At 35.2% G+C, this 14619-nt stretch overlaps 1 long non-coding RNA gene across 1 annotated transcript in view; it reads left to right on the top strand.

The window, feature by feature from the left end:
• LOC115528286 overlaps positions 1 to 13927 on the top strand; it is a 32645-nt gene extending 18718 nt beyond the window's left edge. The window contains exon 3 of the long non-coding RNA XR_003973205.1: positions 12235 to 13927. This is a non-coding gene — a long non-coding RNA (uncharacterized LOC115528286). The remainder of the gene's footprint in view (positions 1 to 12234) is intronic.
• Positions 13928 to 14619: the final 692 nt, after the last annotated feature.

The following is a 14619-nucleotide window of genomic DNA, read 5'->3' as shown; positions in this document are numbered from 1 at the left end:
CTCTGGAGAAAAATTCCAAAATGTTTAATCAGACGATCATGAAATTATAATTTCCCCTTTCTGAATATAAGATAAAATTCAATTATAATTGGTTATCATTAAATACACTTATTTCTTCTCTTAGATTCTACTTAGAGGAAAAAACAAATAAGAGTATGGTAAAGGACTTTTCTAAAGTCAGAAACAGTTGCACATTTTCAAAGAAGACTAGATTTAATATATAAGTAAAAAAAGGAATAATTGGTTCAATTTTTTTGTTTGTAAAGAGTAATATGAATAGCAAAATAAGAATTCATTTTGAGACCACATGATTTTTAAGGAAACAAAGCATATTCTTGAACATAGGTCTTCATATTTCAGTGATATTACATTAGTATTTGAAACCAAGTTTGTAGAATTCTGAGTTATCTTCTTGTCAGAAAGGCTGAATAGTCTGATTTTATCCTTGCTTTTACTACATGTTAGGTATGTAAACATGCATAAGTGACTCACATTTCCTGTGTACCATTTTCCCCTTCTGAAAAATAGAAAAAAATAAGCTTAAATTATAGAGTTAATTTGAGGATTAAATGATAATACGAAGTAGCTTTTCAGCTATTCCTGATAATTTTATTGCTTCTCTAAACTGAGAAGATAAGTGCTAAAGGATGGACATTGTTTTTAAAAAAAGAAAAGCAGAAAGATGTTAGAAGAAGTGCATATTCAGTATTTGCTAAAAGGTGTTCACTACCCAGCTCTGCGTCCTGACCTCCTCACATACATCTAGGTTTCTGTAGAGAAAACTAAGGATCCAGTGGATTGAGAGAGAAGGATGACTTGGACTTGAAAAAGATCATCAGTCTTAGGTTTTTTAGCTTCCTTTGTTTTCTGCAAAGGTGGAGGCTTTTCCTTATTTCAAGACTAGCTCAGGGAATTCCAAGAGATTTGACGAGGTCAGAAGGGGTGGAGGGATATAAGGACTCAAGGCTGCCGCTCCTGCCAGATGCTTTCTGAGCCCAACATTTTTGGCTTGTCTAGATTGCTGTCAAACAGAAGTATGCTGAGAGGGGTTTTATGAGCATATGGCAAGTTTGATCATGGCAAAAACACACGTGCCTCTTTTGTCTGGAAAAGTTTCAAGGTGCTAGACTGGTTTGGCTGGATTCACCTGTGGGCAGAGCAGAGCGACCTGATGCAGGTGGGAGGCTATGTTCCATTTCTGTGATCAAGGGAAGAAACAAAATCTGTGTCTTCAGTGGTTAACTGGAAAGGCCAATATCTCTGCAAAGAAATGGCAGTGTTGGAGGTCTGCATGACACAGGAAGCTTGCATCCAAAAAGCCCCAATGTACCCCATGTAAAAACGAAAATAATGATTTGAGTAGATTTGCCATGCAGAAGACAACAGCGGTGGATTACAAACACACCAGTTCAGCTGTACCTTCCCCACCCCCACTGTCTCATCTCCTGCCCCATTCTCCAGCTGGGGCAGCCAGAGGCAGCATGGTCAAGGGAGAAAAGCAGTGACAGGAAATGATAGTGCACCATTTGGCTGATGCCCTGCAACATTCTCAGGCAAGACTCAAGCCAAAGAAGGTGATGTGCTTACATTGGATAATTGGTCATATTTTTGACACTAATCTTAGCTAGGCTTTTTTCAATATCTAAAAATGGGTTTTCTAATACCCAAAGTAACCAAGAATGGTTTTGCATCTGAATATACTATCCAGGGGCAAGAAGGCAAGATCTGACAGAATATTTAAAGTGAAAGATGAGAAAGGAAAAAGTTTTGTAGACACTGCACACCCCTGAGTTCAGCTTTGTAGAAATATGAGTACTGTCTCATCAATAATATTTTCAAAATATTACTCAAATCTGCCACTATAACCTTATTCCTATTGATATCACTTTAGTTCAATCCACCATCCGTCTCACCTAAATAATGACACCAGCTTCCTGTTTGTGTTTCCACTCCTATGGTTTCTCTTCCCTTGTTTATTCTCTGCAAAAGAGGAAACATGGTTTTCTCAGAACATAAGGTAGCTTATGTTTAGCTTCCTTGCTTAAACAATTCAATGACTTTGTATTGCTTTATTACAAAATCTAAACTCCCTGCCTTGTTCTAGAAAATCTGTCTTCTATTTCTCCATCTTTTTTGGGGGCCACTTTCTCCTATGTTAACTCTGCTGTAAACTCAAATCTCTTGTGGTCATCTTCTGGCTCACCATGGCTCTACTGTTCCCAGTGCCTATGGGACCTACCTCTTCTTTCCAACCCTTCTGAGAGCCAGCGAACTAACTACATCTCTTCAAAGAACTCCTTTACCTTCCTGCCTAAACAAAGTGTCCTATGCATCTCTCCATATCCACTAATTATTTTCTCCTTTACAGCATTGATTTATAATTCACTACAACACTGACTAAAATAGCCCTCGTACATTTAATGTTTTAGTGCTCTTTTCTTTTTTCAAAACACTGTATCACCACATGTCAAACAAAGTCTTCACTTGGTGAGTGCTCAAATATTCATGAAAGGAATTATTATGTTCTTATTGTTAGTACTAATATATTATTTTCAACTCAAAATATAGGAAAAATGTACAGAATAAAAAGAAAAGTAGGAGAAAGAAAATAATAGAATCAGACATTATTAAACAGAAATGTTACATCTTGTGGGGAGGGGACTATAGAGATAATAAACAATGCCCAAAGTTGATTCTTTAGAAGTGTAAAAATACAGGATGATCTACCAAGGCAAACTAGGGGAAAAGAAAAGCACAAAGAAGGAAAATTAACTTTAGAAAATGGAACAAATAGATTAGTAGAAGACATCTAAAACTTTTAGGACAATGAAAACATTAATGGCATTATATTTGAAAAGGAGTAATATGGATATTTTAGGAAACATATCCTCAACTAATATAAATGAAATTGTAGCTGTTCATATAAAATATGAATCAATGGCCAAAAATTCTTCCTACAAAAAGTTTTAGGGAAAAAACAAATGATCGCCAATAGTTTTGGAGATGTTTTAAGAAGACTTTGAGGAAACAAACAATCCTCATCTTACAAAAGCTGCTCAGAGAATAGAAAAAGAGGAAGGATTCCCCAGCACATTTTATTAGACCCGTAAAACCTCAATTATAAAACTGGACAAGAATAGTACAAAAAAATAAAATTGTAGAGCAAACTCATTTAAGAACATTGATGCAGAAAGCATGAATACACTCTTACCAAATGGAAACCTGCAACGTATATATATAAAATATATCACATTTACATTTGTTTCGTTCCAGCAATAGAAAAGAACTTTGTATCATAAAGTGTCACAGTGTGTTTGCATACTTTAACAAATAGAAAGTTAATCTATTATTGTATTGAAACATATTAACAAATAATAAATTAATCTCAATAAAATAAATAATTTATTAATAATAAATTAATCAAATATTGCATTGAAATATTTGATAAAAATTCAGCACCTGTTCGTGAATAAAAATAAACACAGAAACAAAGCATTTCTCAAATCATTAGCTAAATGTTCCTTCACCTGATGAAAGGGTATCTGTTAAAACCTGTATCAAACAATACCTTTATTGATGTAACTTTAAAAATATTATAAAGATCTGTAGTAGACCTCAACCAAACTCAAAGTGATCTAGGCTAGTACTTTGTGATGTCTCTGAGAATAACATAGACGTGGTCAGAGAGTACACAAAGATCATTCACAAGGCAGGCTGCTAGGCTACATAACATTTATTGGATATGCAATGTTTCTAGGATAGTCTTAATATCTCTAGGATAGCCTCTCCATAAATGTACTGTAGTGCATACTGTGAGAGAAGGAACATGTGTGCAGTTCAAAAATTAATTGGAACGGGAATGTGTAAGGAAATAACTAAACGTCTTTTGTTGCATTCAATTGAGCCCAAGAAAAATGAGTCTAATTCCTGAAGGCTATTGCTCCCCCAGCATGTGTGCTTGTTCTATTTCATCTCTACAGGCATGCCTCATTTTATAGCACTTCGCAGATACTGCCTGTTTTACAAGTTGAAGGTCTGTGGAAATTCTGCATGAAGCTAGTCTATCAGCATCAGTTTTCTACTAGCATTTGCTCACTTCGCATCATTGTGTCACATTTTGGTAATTCTCGTAATATTTCAAACGTTTTCATTATTGTTATATTTGTTATGGTGATCTGTGATCAGTGATTAGAACTCACTAAAAGTTTGGATGATGGTTAGCGTTTTTTAGCAATAAAGTATTTTTTAATAAAGGGGTGCACATTTTTAGACATAACACTATTGCACATATAATAGACTACAGTATAGTGTAAACATAACTTTCATTTGCACTGAGAAACCAAAAAATTTCTTTGACTTGCGTTATTGGAGTGGTCTGGAAATGAACCCGCAGTATCTCTGAGGTATTGCCTCTGTGTCAGAAAGCAATTGTTCAGGTTCAATAAATTATATTTGATATTACTTTTTCATTTCAATACAGCTGAAGGATTTACTTCATTCCATTACAGGAAGTTCCACCAATTACTATTTCAATAGTCTTCCAAATTATTATTTAAAAAAGTATACACTCATGCTCATGACTTCCTAGGTATTTGCAAATTTATATTTGCCCTAATGTAAAATTTCATGGAATTTCCATGGCAGTTCAAACTTTCTGATTTAGAAATATTCCAATAGCTGCAAGATATTCTTGGCATAAACAGATCTCATATGGGAGGAACATGGTAAAATGATGGACTAAGTATACTTACTAGGACATAACACTTTTGCAAACAAATCAAAATTCCTTTTACATCACTTAACATATTATAATTATGTTACAGTGCATTTAATCACATAGCACATAATTGACTTCATATTAAAAAATATTAAAAGGGGGACAGCATCTTATTTATATAAGAATACTTACTAAAAATTTAGAAGTAATAGAAAAGTCACCATTTAATGATCATTATGGTAATAACTGACTCAGGCAAAATCCATAAGTTAATGAGAAATCACTAGACTGTAAGTGCTGGGGTATTCAAAAAGTCTGAAATTATCATGTTACAGATTAATATTAACAAAACGAACAAAAGATTAAATTTCATAATGGAAATATTTGGCACATACTATCTTAATCAATCAAACTTAATATTACCAATTTGGGACTTTAGAGATTACTAATGTTAAGTATTTATGTTTTTCTCCAAGGTTTTATTGAGATACACCTGACAAATAATATTGTATTAATCCAATGTGTACAAACATAGTAATCTGATATATGTATATAATGTGAAATAATTACCATAATAGGTTGAATTAACCTCATATAGTTATTTTTCTTCTTGTTATGAGAAGTTTTAAGATCTAATCTTTTAACAACTTTGAAATATTCAATACAATATTAACTGCAGTCACCATGTGTACATTACTTTCCCAGAATTTATTTATCTTATAACTGCAAGTTTTTATCTCTTGAACACCTTCACCAATTTCCCTCAACCCCCACCCAATATACCTGTCAGATATTTGTATGTCTTCTTTGTAAAAATATCAGTAGAGTTTCTCTGCCTATTAGCTATTTATTCCATTTAGGTATTATATTTTTACTGAGGTAAACAATGATGACTATTTCTCCTTGTATGATTGATTTTCATGGATTTATACCAAAATGAATGCAAGGCATAATAATTTCAAAAGATTTTTTTTGAGCCAATGGAATTTTTTTCTTCAACAATATGCATAGGTTCTTAAAAAGAATGTCTGACAAATATTTTTTATGTAATTATTTTGTTTATCTCCCAGTAAAGAAAGATTGCAAATATAATATTATGTACTACTACTAATGTTTTAGACTTTGGTGGGGGAAAGTAATTATTCTTAGATCAACTATGTAACATATAGATAGGCACTGAGAATATATCTGGTTTCCTAATGAAAAGTCTCTGAACTTTTCACACCAAAAGACACTCTGTGGGCTTGAATTCTCAGCCTGGTGGAGTTAATGTGGCTCTAAACTAACATTACTATAATTAAATTTTAATTAACTGATTAAAAAAATTTTAAACTAACATCCAGAAAACACAGTGTCAGAAAACCCCCCTTTATATTTTTAAAAACTTACAATGTAGTAGCTTGGTTAAGACAAAATCCCCAACTTTACACACAAGATCAGAATTAATAAAAATGATGATTTCTACCCTCCAGCTCCACTGACTCATAGTATCTGCTTTTATTACTCTATCTAAATCTTTGTATGGGAAAATGGGTGCTTAATCTCAGATTTTGGTTTGATCCAGAATGACATAAGTGGTTAACTTGAAAATACCAACTTTTTGGTAACCAATTGGTGGGTTAAAAAATAAAATTCAGGACACCTATCCAGAGAGACATAGCATGAAAACATTAATAAACAAAGAAGTGGGGCACTGGGTGGCTCAGTTGGTTGAGCGTCTGACTTCAGCTCAGGTCATGATCTTACAGTTTGTGAGTTTGAGCCCTGTGTCAGGCTCTGTGCTGACAGCTCAGAGCCTGGAGCCTGCTTCAGATTCTGTGTCTCCCTCCCTCTCTGCCCCTCCCCAACTCATGCTCTATCTCTCTTTCTCTCAAAAATAAATAAACATTAAAAAATTTTTTAAAAAATAAACAAAGAAGTGATCTTTGTCATTTTTCTGATAATAAATTTCCATCATACCCCCATAGCAGGAACTTTGGACAGATAGGAAAATATTTCTGTCATTGTGATTTTATATGGCAGTGCATCAGAGACTGAGTATTTGTGCTCCAATATTTGTGTATATGGCTATTGGATTAATTGTTATCTCATCTGGAAAAATGTCAGGAAGCACTTGAGCTATCATGCTGACAGAGAAATCTTTCAAGAGATGGCACTTACAATGCCCTCCTAAATTGTTCCATGTATCTTAAAGTACCAAGTCCAGCCTAGTGCTATGAGATCTCATAAGATGTTATTCTTGAGTGTATATTTCAGATTTGCTGAAATGTGCTAATGAGGGCAAGGACCTAGAGCCTGAGGTAAAATAAAGCTATGTGGTAAGGGTTACATTTTTTCTTAAAGAATCAAGATTAATGTCTGTATGTTTGAAAAATAATGCACTCAGATGGGAAGGAGGGGATTCTTGTGAGCACAGTGGACTGAACTAATGAGAATAGGTCCTCGTATTAAAACATATAAATATTCAGGGAGCCTGGGTACCTCAGTAGATTAAGCATCTAACTCTTGGTTTTGGCGCAGGTCATGGTCTCGTGATTCATGAGTTCAAGCCCCATGTCTGGCTCTGCACTGTCAACGCAAAATCTGCTTGGGATTCTCTCTCTCTCTCTTTCTCTGCCACTCCCTCTCTCTCTCTTTTTCTCTCTCTTAAAATAAATAAGTAAACATTTTTTTTTAAATTCTCGTTAATGTTTTAAGAATATGTACTTAATCAAAAGAAAGAAAGAAACTAATTCCAAGTTACAAGGAGAAAGAAGATGAAGAAGAACCGTGAGTGGGAACTAGAGCCAAACATTTCAGTGGGTATCAGAAGGTGATATGTGCATAAGTTCCAGTCAGAAAACTGGCCATGCCATAGACCTTCACAGTCAGCACATCTCACAGGGAGATGAAACTGAGCATCTTGCATTAGATCAGCATTGAGGAAATGTTGGCTTATCTTTGATGTGAGACTATAAATGTTTATCTCAGTGGCTCAGCTATGAAGCATGGAAACAGGATGCTTATTAATCACAAATGAATTTACAATTATAGATAAAAATATTAATTTTGTTCTTTAAATTTTTTGAAGTTTATTTTTGAGACAGAGAGAGAGCAGGGGAGGGGCAGAGAGAGGGAGAGAGAGAATCTAAAGCAGGCTCTGAACTGCCACCACAGAGCCTGAATGGGGTTTGAACACACAGACTGTGAGATCATGGCCTGAGCTGAAATCAAGAGTTGGTTGCTTAATCGACTGAGCTACCCAGGCACCCCAACATCAAAAATTAATTTTAAAAAGTGATCAGAATGAAGACAGATACCATATGTTTTCACTCTTATGTGGATTCTGAGAAACTTAACAGAAGACCATGGGGGAGGGGAAGGGGGGAAAACGTTAGAGAGGGAGGGAGGCAAACCATAAGAGACTCTTAAAAACTGAGAATAAACTGAGGGTTAATGGGGGGTGGGGGGAGGGGAAAGTGGGTGATGGGCATTGAGGAGGGCACCTGTTGGGATGAGCACTGGGTGTTGTATGGAAACCAATTTGACAATAAATTTCATATTAAAAAAAAAAGAATGTAGACAAATCATATGGATTGCAAGGTATAAATAAAATATTTTATAGGAAGACTTTTCCATTCCAGGGCTCTCAGATACCACAGAAAACAATGATAAACAATAAATAATTTACGAAGAACTAGAGATATAATAAAGAATATGAACGATGACATTTAAAATAAGCATGTTTAAAATGTTTAAAGTGAGGGGTGCCTGGGTGAGTTGGTTGAGCATCCCACTCTTGATTTCAGCTCAGGTCATGATTCCAGGGTTGTGGGATCTAGCCCTGTGTTGGGCTCCATGCTGGGCATGGAGCCTGCTTAGGATTCTCTCTCTCTCTCTCTCTCTCTCTCTCTCTCTCTCTCTCTCTCCTTCTCCCTCTGTGCCTCTTCCCCACTCACTCTCTCCATAAAAAAAATAAATCAATAGATAAATAAAATAAAATGTTTAAAATGAAAAGTGGGCTACAAACTGTGACAAAAAATCACATAAAAAGAGCACAAATAATAAAAACTCTGTAAAATGAAAAAAATCTATAAACAAAAATGTAGTCATTGAATTAAACAAAAATAGCTAACAAACAGACAAAATCAAACCAATGATGACTCATCACCTAAGAGAGAATATATACATTGGACATAAGATAAGGAACCCAAGGAAAGGAACACAAGTCTTGAAACTGGCGTTTGACAGCATCAGCAATCGTATTTAATGTTTTAATCTACTTGTATGCATTTTTATGATCTATGAATGTAAAACTTCTAAATTTTTTTCTCTTTTTTCTCTTATAATTTAATTTTCCCAAATTATGCAACCACTGCAAAATTTGGACATATGACAAACTTACACATTGCTGTTGTGCACATTAGACAGGAAAGTGAACTGACCACCTCACCGTCTCCACTAGCATCTTCTCAGAGATAACTTGCATCACTTTGAGAAGACTCGGAAAGCATTTGCTCTGAAAGGACTTGCTCAACTTTGGATAGAAACAGGGAAGAGGAGCATGAGTTGCAAAATAGTGGGTACCTGGAATGATGTCAGACAAATCCTAGTATTCCACAGTACATCTTTTGGGAAGATGACGTTTGAAGAGGAGAGTAAGGACAAGAACTTTGGTTAATGTATGAGTCCTATAAGAAGATATAGCCTTTCTATGGGCATTTAATTTGGGCATTTGACATAAACATGGAATAATATGTTGATGTTGACAAAAAGAAATAGTAACACAAAGATTTTATGCAAAACGAAGAATGAGATACCATGAGGAACGGTACAGAATCAGGATGAGAAAGAGTAGACAGTGTTCTTTAATTGATACTGGAGGAAAAGTGGAAGACTGAATTGAAAAAAAATGGGGATCTTATGTAGAGATATCTTGCAGACAATCTGAATTAGGGAGTGGAGAATTTAAAAGAAATCTAGGAAGTAAAGATAAATATTAAAGATTGACCATAGAACATAGAATAAGAAAAGTAGACAACCAAGGAGATCTTGAGCTTGCAAAAAAGAGGGCAAAAACTGTGAAAAAGAGGAAACTTAAAGGAGTTGAATCTATGATGAACTAAAAGAGAACAGATGCTCAAGATATGAGGGTTATTGTCCAATGCATTACTGTTGTAAGAAAGAGGAATTAAAGAGTAGGAAATTAGTTCGGGGAAAGGAGATATGGGCAAAAGGAAATTATTGATTTTAATCATTAAGTGACCAACCATTATTGATCTTGGTAGAGTACTTTTTGCAGTGATAATGGCATTTCAGTTTTTAGAGTTGAATTTCGATGGCATTTGTTACCCCAAAAGACACTCCCCCAGTCTTCCTGGGCACATGGTTGCACGTGGCTGCTGGCGAGACTAGAAATTATAGTTCTTTCATTTATGTTCTTATATTTGGGGACTTCGATTGTTTAGACAATATATAAACTTTAGTCAAAATAAAACAGACTTTAAACTTCCAAGTAAGCTGCTGTGTAACAGAAACCTAAAGTACATGGCATTGGATTGGTGGTTAGGCCACCTGGACCCATAAGGATTGACTCGTTATGCTATCATAACTGGTAAACCCATTGTCTTTGATGACTTACAAAGCAGAATACGTGGCTATTGAACCTCTTTGATCGCCAACCTCTAGGGGAGTGGTTGTAAAAAGCTATAATGTGAGTGTATATTGCCTGATTCTTGCTGCTTTATGCAAATTATTACAATAAAAAATCACCTCTAGCAAGATTTTACTTACTTTCAAAACAAGAAGAAAGGAAAAGGCCAGAAATACGAGGTTTTGCAGAGTTGAAAAATCTCATTTTGTATTCCTCAAGACCAGGAAAATAAAAATGTTATTCATAACATTTATCAAGGCATCTCTTTATGATTTTTCAGCCAAGAAAGGTTACCTAAGCTTGGGGTGATTCTAAAAGAATGAGTGCTGCCTTTTGCTCCAGCCTATTGTATCAAGAGCTCTTCAAGTTACCTTCATTTCTCAAAGTTAGGGAGAAATGGTCACACAAAATAAAATATTACATCAGGCGTTGTTTCTCAAATACTGCGCTGAGGGAAAGTAAATAGATGAGAAGTCCAATAACTTTTGAGAAAGTAATTACAAAGAAATTATGGCCTATAAAAATCTGATTGTTTTTCTCCAGAACAGTTTTCAGCCTCCTAGAATTACAAGGCTAGAAATGGTTTATAAAAGTGCATCTCTAAGGAGAATATCAACTTTCTTCAGATCTGGCCACAGAAGTTTATGGACGCAATGAAGAAACTCCCAGAAATCAGAGTCAAGTGCCAAGGAAAACTGAAGAAAAGATGGTTTTTCTCACAGATCAGAATGACTCTCACCAATGAACTTATGCAACATTCAGCAAAACCAGCCTTTATCATTTCTGCCCAGAATTTCAGCATCATCATGGACTGATGGACATGTTTCTCATCCTATGTTCTACATGGACTCTTTTTTTCAGTAGCATTTGTTTGTTCCTGTTTCACCTAATACGTTATTCTCCTTATCAACTTTGGACGCAGGCAAAGGGAGCTCTGCCTTGGGCTCCCCTCATTGGCAGGCCTGACTCTTTCATTATTCAGCTTTGCCCCCATCATCAAGGTGAAGATTCTACAGGCCAAGTGGCAGTGATGCCCAGCTGGAGCCCACATTCCACTTCTGTGCCGTGTTCCAGACACCTGGGACTTCAGGACACCCTGTCTAAACAGTTCCACATTGACCTCCAGGTTTTTCACAGGCTCTTCATTCACAATATCTCTTGAGAGTTGCCTGCTCCACTGTTGGCCTTAGCTTATGCCCAAGAGCTCGCTAATGGGCAGCTATTCAGAGGAGCTTTGAGGGTACTTTGGACTTGTAGGCTGAGGTGTCACACAATTGACCATTAAGGAAAGGTGTGAAAAGAAAGAAGGGAAAAAAGGTTACGAGGTGGGGCATTTATAATGTGTTGCCACATTCATAGATGGAAAAATGAGTCTGAGAATTCTGAATTTCTCAAAGGGGTAGATGAAAGGTATTTAGTTAACAGTCTATTTGCTTGAATTATAATTTTTTAATATTTAGGTACATGTTAGGTAAGCCTCCATTTGTAATCACGGTTCTGTCCCCAGAAATATTGGGGCAAATGTGTGTGTGGACAGTGAGGATGATTATGGAGGGCAGATCATTTTTCTCTTAGTTTGTAAGTTGCCAGGTAATAGAATCCACAACTGGACATAATGGATAGGATTGTCCTTTTGGCACAGATTACGGGCTTTGAGCTGAGTGTGGCTGTAGGACTCTGGCCATCTGCTAGCTGCCCCCCCCCACCTCCAATCTATTTCCTTCTTTTTGGGCACATGGCTGCACAGCTGTGAACTACCTTTCTCATCCCCAGACTTACATCTATATTTGCTTCTGTACTCAAGTTCTCATCAATAAAATATGAACTGAAATGAGAGGTATTTAAAAGGTCTTACCCTGTTCCTTCTCTCTTTTTTCCTGCCTAGGGACTGATATGTTGATGTGGCAGAAGTACATCGTGAACCACGCTGAGGAAGGCAACATCTGTGAGGATGGTGGAGAATTACACGGGAAGGAGACAAATCCATAGAAGAAGATCACAGAGCAAAGCCTCACTTGCATAGGCTCTTTGGACTTTTAAATTGTTCCATGTGCACGAGTCAAACTTAAGTCATTGTCTTTCATTTGCTTGTTTGTTTTCCAGCAGTTTAGTCTTTATCCTAATAAAACTGCTTAGGAAAATATGAGCTGATTGCTATTCTTTTAAAGGGAATGGCTAAACACAATTGTAATGGTAAAAAAAAAAAATCTGCACATTTTTCTTTACTTAGATTGGATAAGAGACAGATGGATTGTATGGAAATAAGTAACTTATAACATGGTCTTTTTGTTATGTAATTTCTCCCATGCTTAAGAAGTATTATATTAATCACAGTTCTAAGAAGAGTCAGGTTTACATTGTCATATGAAGTCTTTTCATGGATATCTCCTCCAACTGTCAGAGAAGTATTATATACATGTAATAGTGTCATAGAGCATAGAGTATAGATAAAATATATAGTTTATAGAGTAAATTGATTATACGGTAAAGAGTATATAAAGTACACAGCATGTAGGGTAGATAGAGTAATACTATACATTACTCTCCATGTGTTCACAAATAGATATATTCACATATTACTTTCTACACAGAGAGAATTTGTTTTCTGAAACCATTAGAAGATTTGAATTTTCACAAGTCACAAATAACAGAACTTTCAAGGTGTTCTAAAATTAGATAGAAAATAGTTACTTATAAGAAACCATCCAGAAATGCATCATTAACTCTCAGAATGTGTAAATAAATCTGACATTTGCCAGAAGCTAATGAGATACATGCTTGCTGTCTAACTTGTCAAACATTCTTTTTGGGAAATCTTAAAAAGAGAAGCCTTCTAAATCTGAGTCATTTACATGAGACCAAGTCAAAACATACCAAACATCAAAATCAGGTTCCTGTTCTCTAAAGGTATTTCATATGAAGAAGCAAGGTCTCCATTGTTGGATAGATTTGCTTTAGAATCCTCATCCTGTGAATTACTGGTTGTCATCTTAGGCAATTTACTCCATTTCTTGAAGCCTTGTGAACGCTAAAAACTTAGGAGTCAGAACCAACTCTACTGTGGTTTCAGCTACTGGCAATGCTATAAATGTTCTTGCCCTTTCTTTTTCCCCTGCATTTTCGCCAGTTTATTTTGTAACTGCTGCCTCCTTGTAGAATGTAAAATCCAGTATCTCAATTATCAGCTTAGATTTAGATCACTTATGTCTAAATGCCTGATAAAGTAGTTTGGTATATACCCTTCGCAACAAAAGTGGATGCTTTCTGCATTCGACTCCATCTCAGATCTCTTCCTTCAAGGAAATATACTTGAATTTTGGTAGGTGTGCAGAAAATAATGCTGTTTGCATTACTTCAATCCAGAAGGTCAAAGAGTATTACAAATGATGGACTACATCACTATGACAGCATGGTGATGGAGGAACATGAAATGTTATTGGCACATCTGAGTCCCAAAGAATATCAGCAAAAAAAATAGTTTGACAATGACATCATAAAATTACTGTTTATAATCACTGGTGGCTCATTTTATTTCAAAGTCTTTGGTTTTGTTGATCATCTCCATTATGTATCTGTATTCTATTTCAGCTCTTTTCAATAATTTATTTACAATTTCCTTCTTTTTTTGGTTTAGTCAATCGTTTTCTTGCTACTTAAATCAGATTTCTATTTCATTAATATTTTAGACTATTTGTTTTTCAAATGTAATCACTTAAGTGCAATACATTTTTCTTTTTTATAGAAACTTTTAGAAGTATAAATATTCTTCTAAGTACCATTTGGGTGGCATCCCATAGTCTACATCAGTAGTATTTGCATTATTATTCAGTATTAAGTAATTTTGCATTTTCAAATATGGAAATATTACATACTAGGATTTATTCCTCCCATATTATTTTTCATTTCCATGTTATTTTATTATTTTCTTTCCTATTATGCAGATTTCATATTCATTACATGTTTTTCTTAACATTTTGGAAATGATATCCTCTATTTTTTACCTTTTAAGTGGCTATTATTGGAATTATCATATTTATTTCACTTAAAGTTTAAAGTGAATAAATTTTTCCAACCCCTTTTCAAAAAATTAAATGTCCTCACAATACTGTATCTAAGAATTTCCCTCTCCTGTCTCTCACTAACATATATTACTGTCCACTCTTCTGATTTCATCTTATAGTTACTAATGGAGACATTCCACGTTTGCAATATCAACATGTATTTTGATTTACCCACGCACTCACAGATTGTTTTGGGGCATGCACCACAC

The sequence above is a fragment of the Lynx canadensis genome, chromosome A1 (genome assembly GCF_007474595.2).
Source record: "Lynx canadensis isolate LIC74 chromosome A1, mLynCan4.pri.v2, whole genome shotgun sequence".
NCBI lineage: Eukaryota > Metazoa > Chordata > Mammalia > Carnivora > Felidae > Lynx > Lynx canadensis.
The sequence above is the reverse complement of the archived record's forward strand: the minus strand, read 5'-3'. Positions and strand labels throughout refer to the sequence as shown.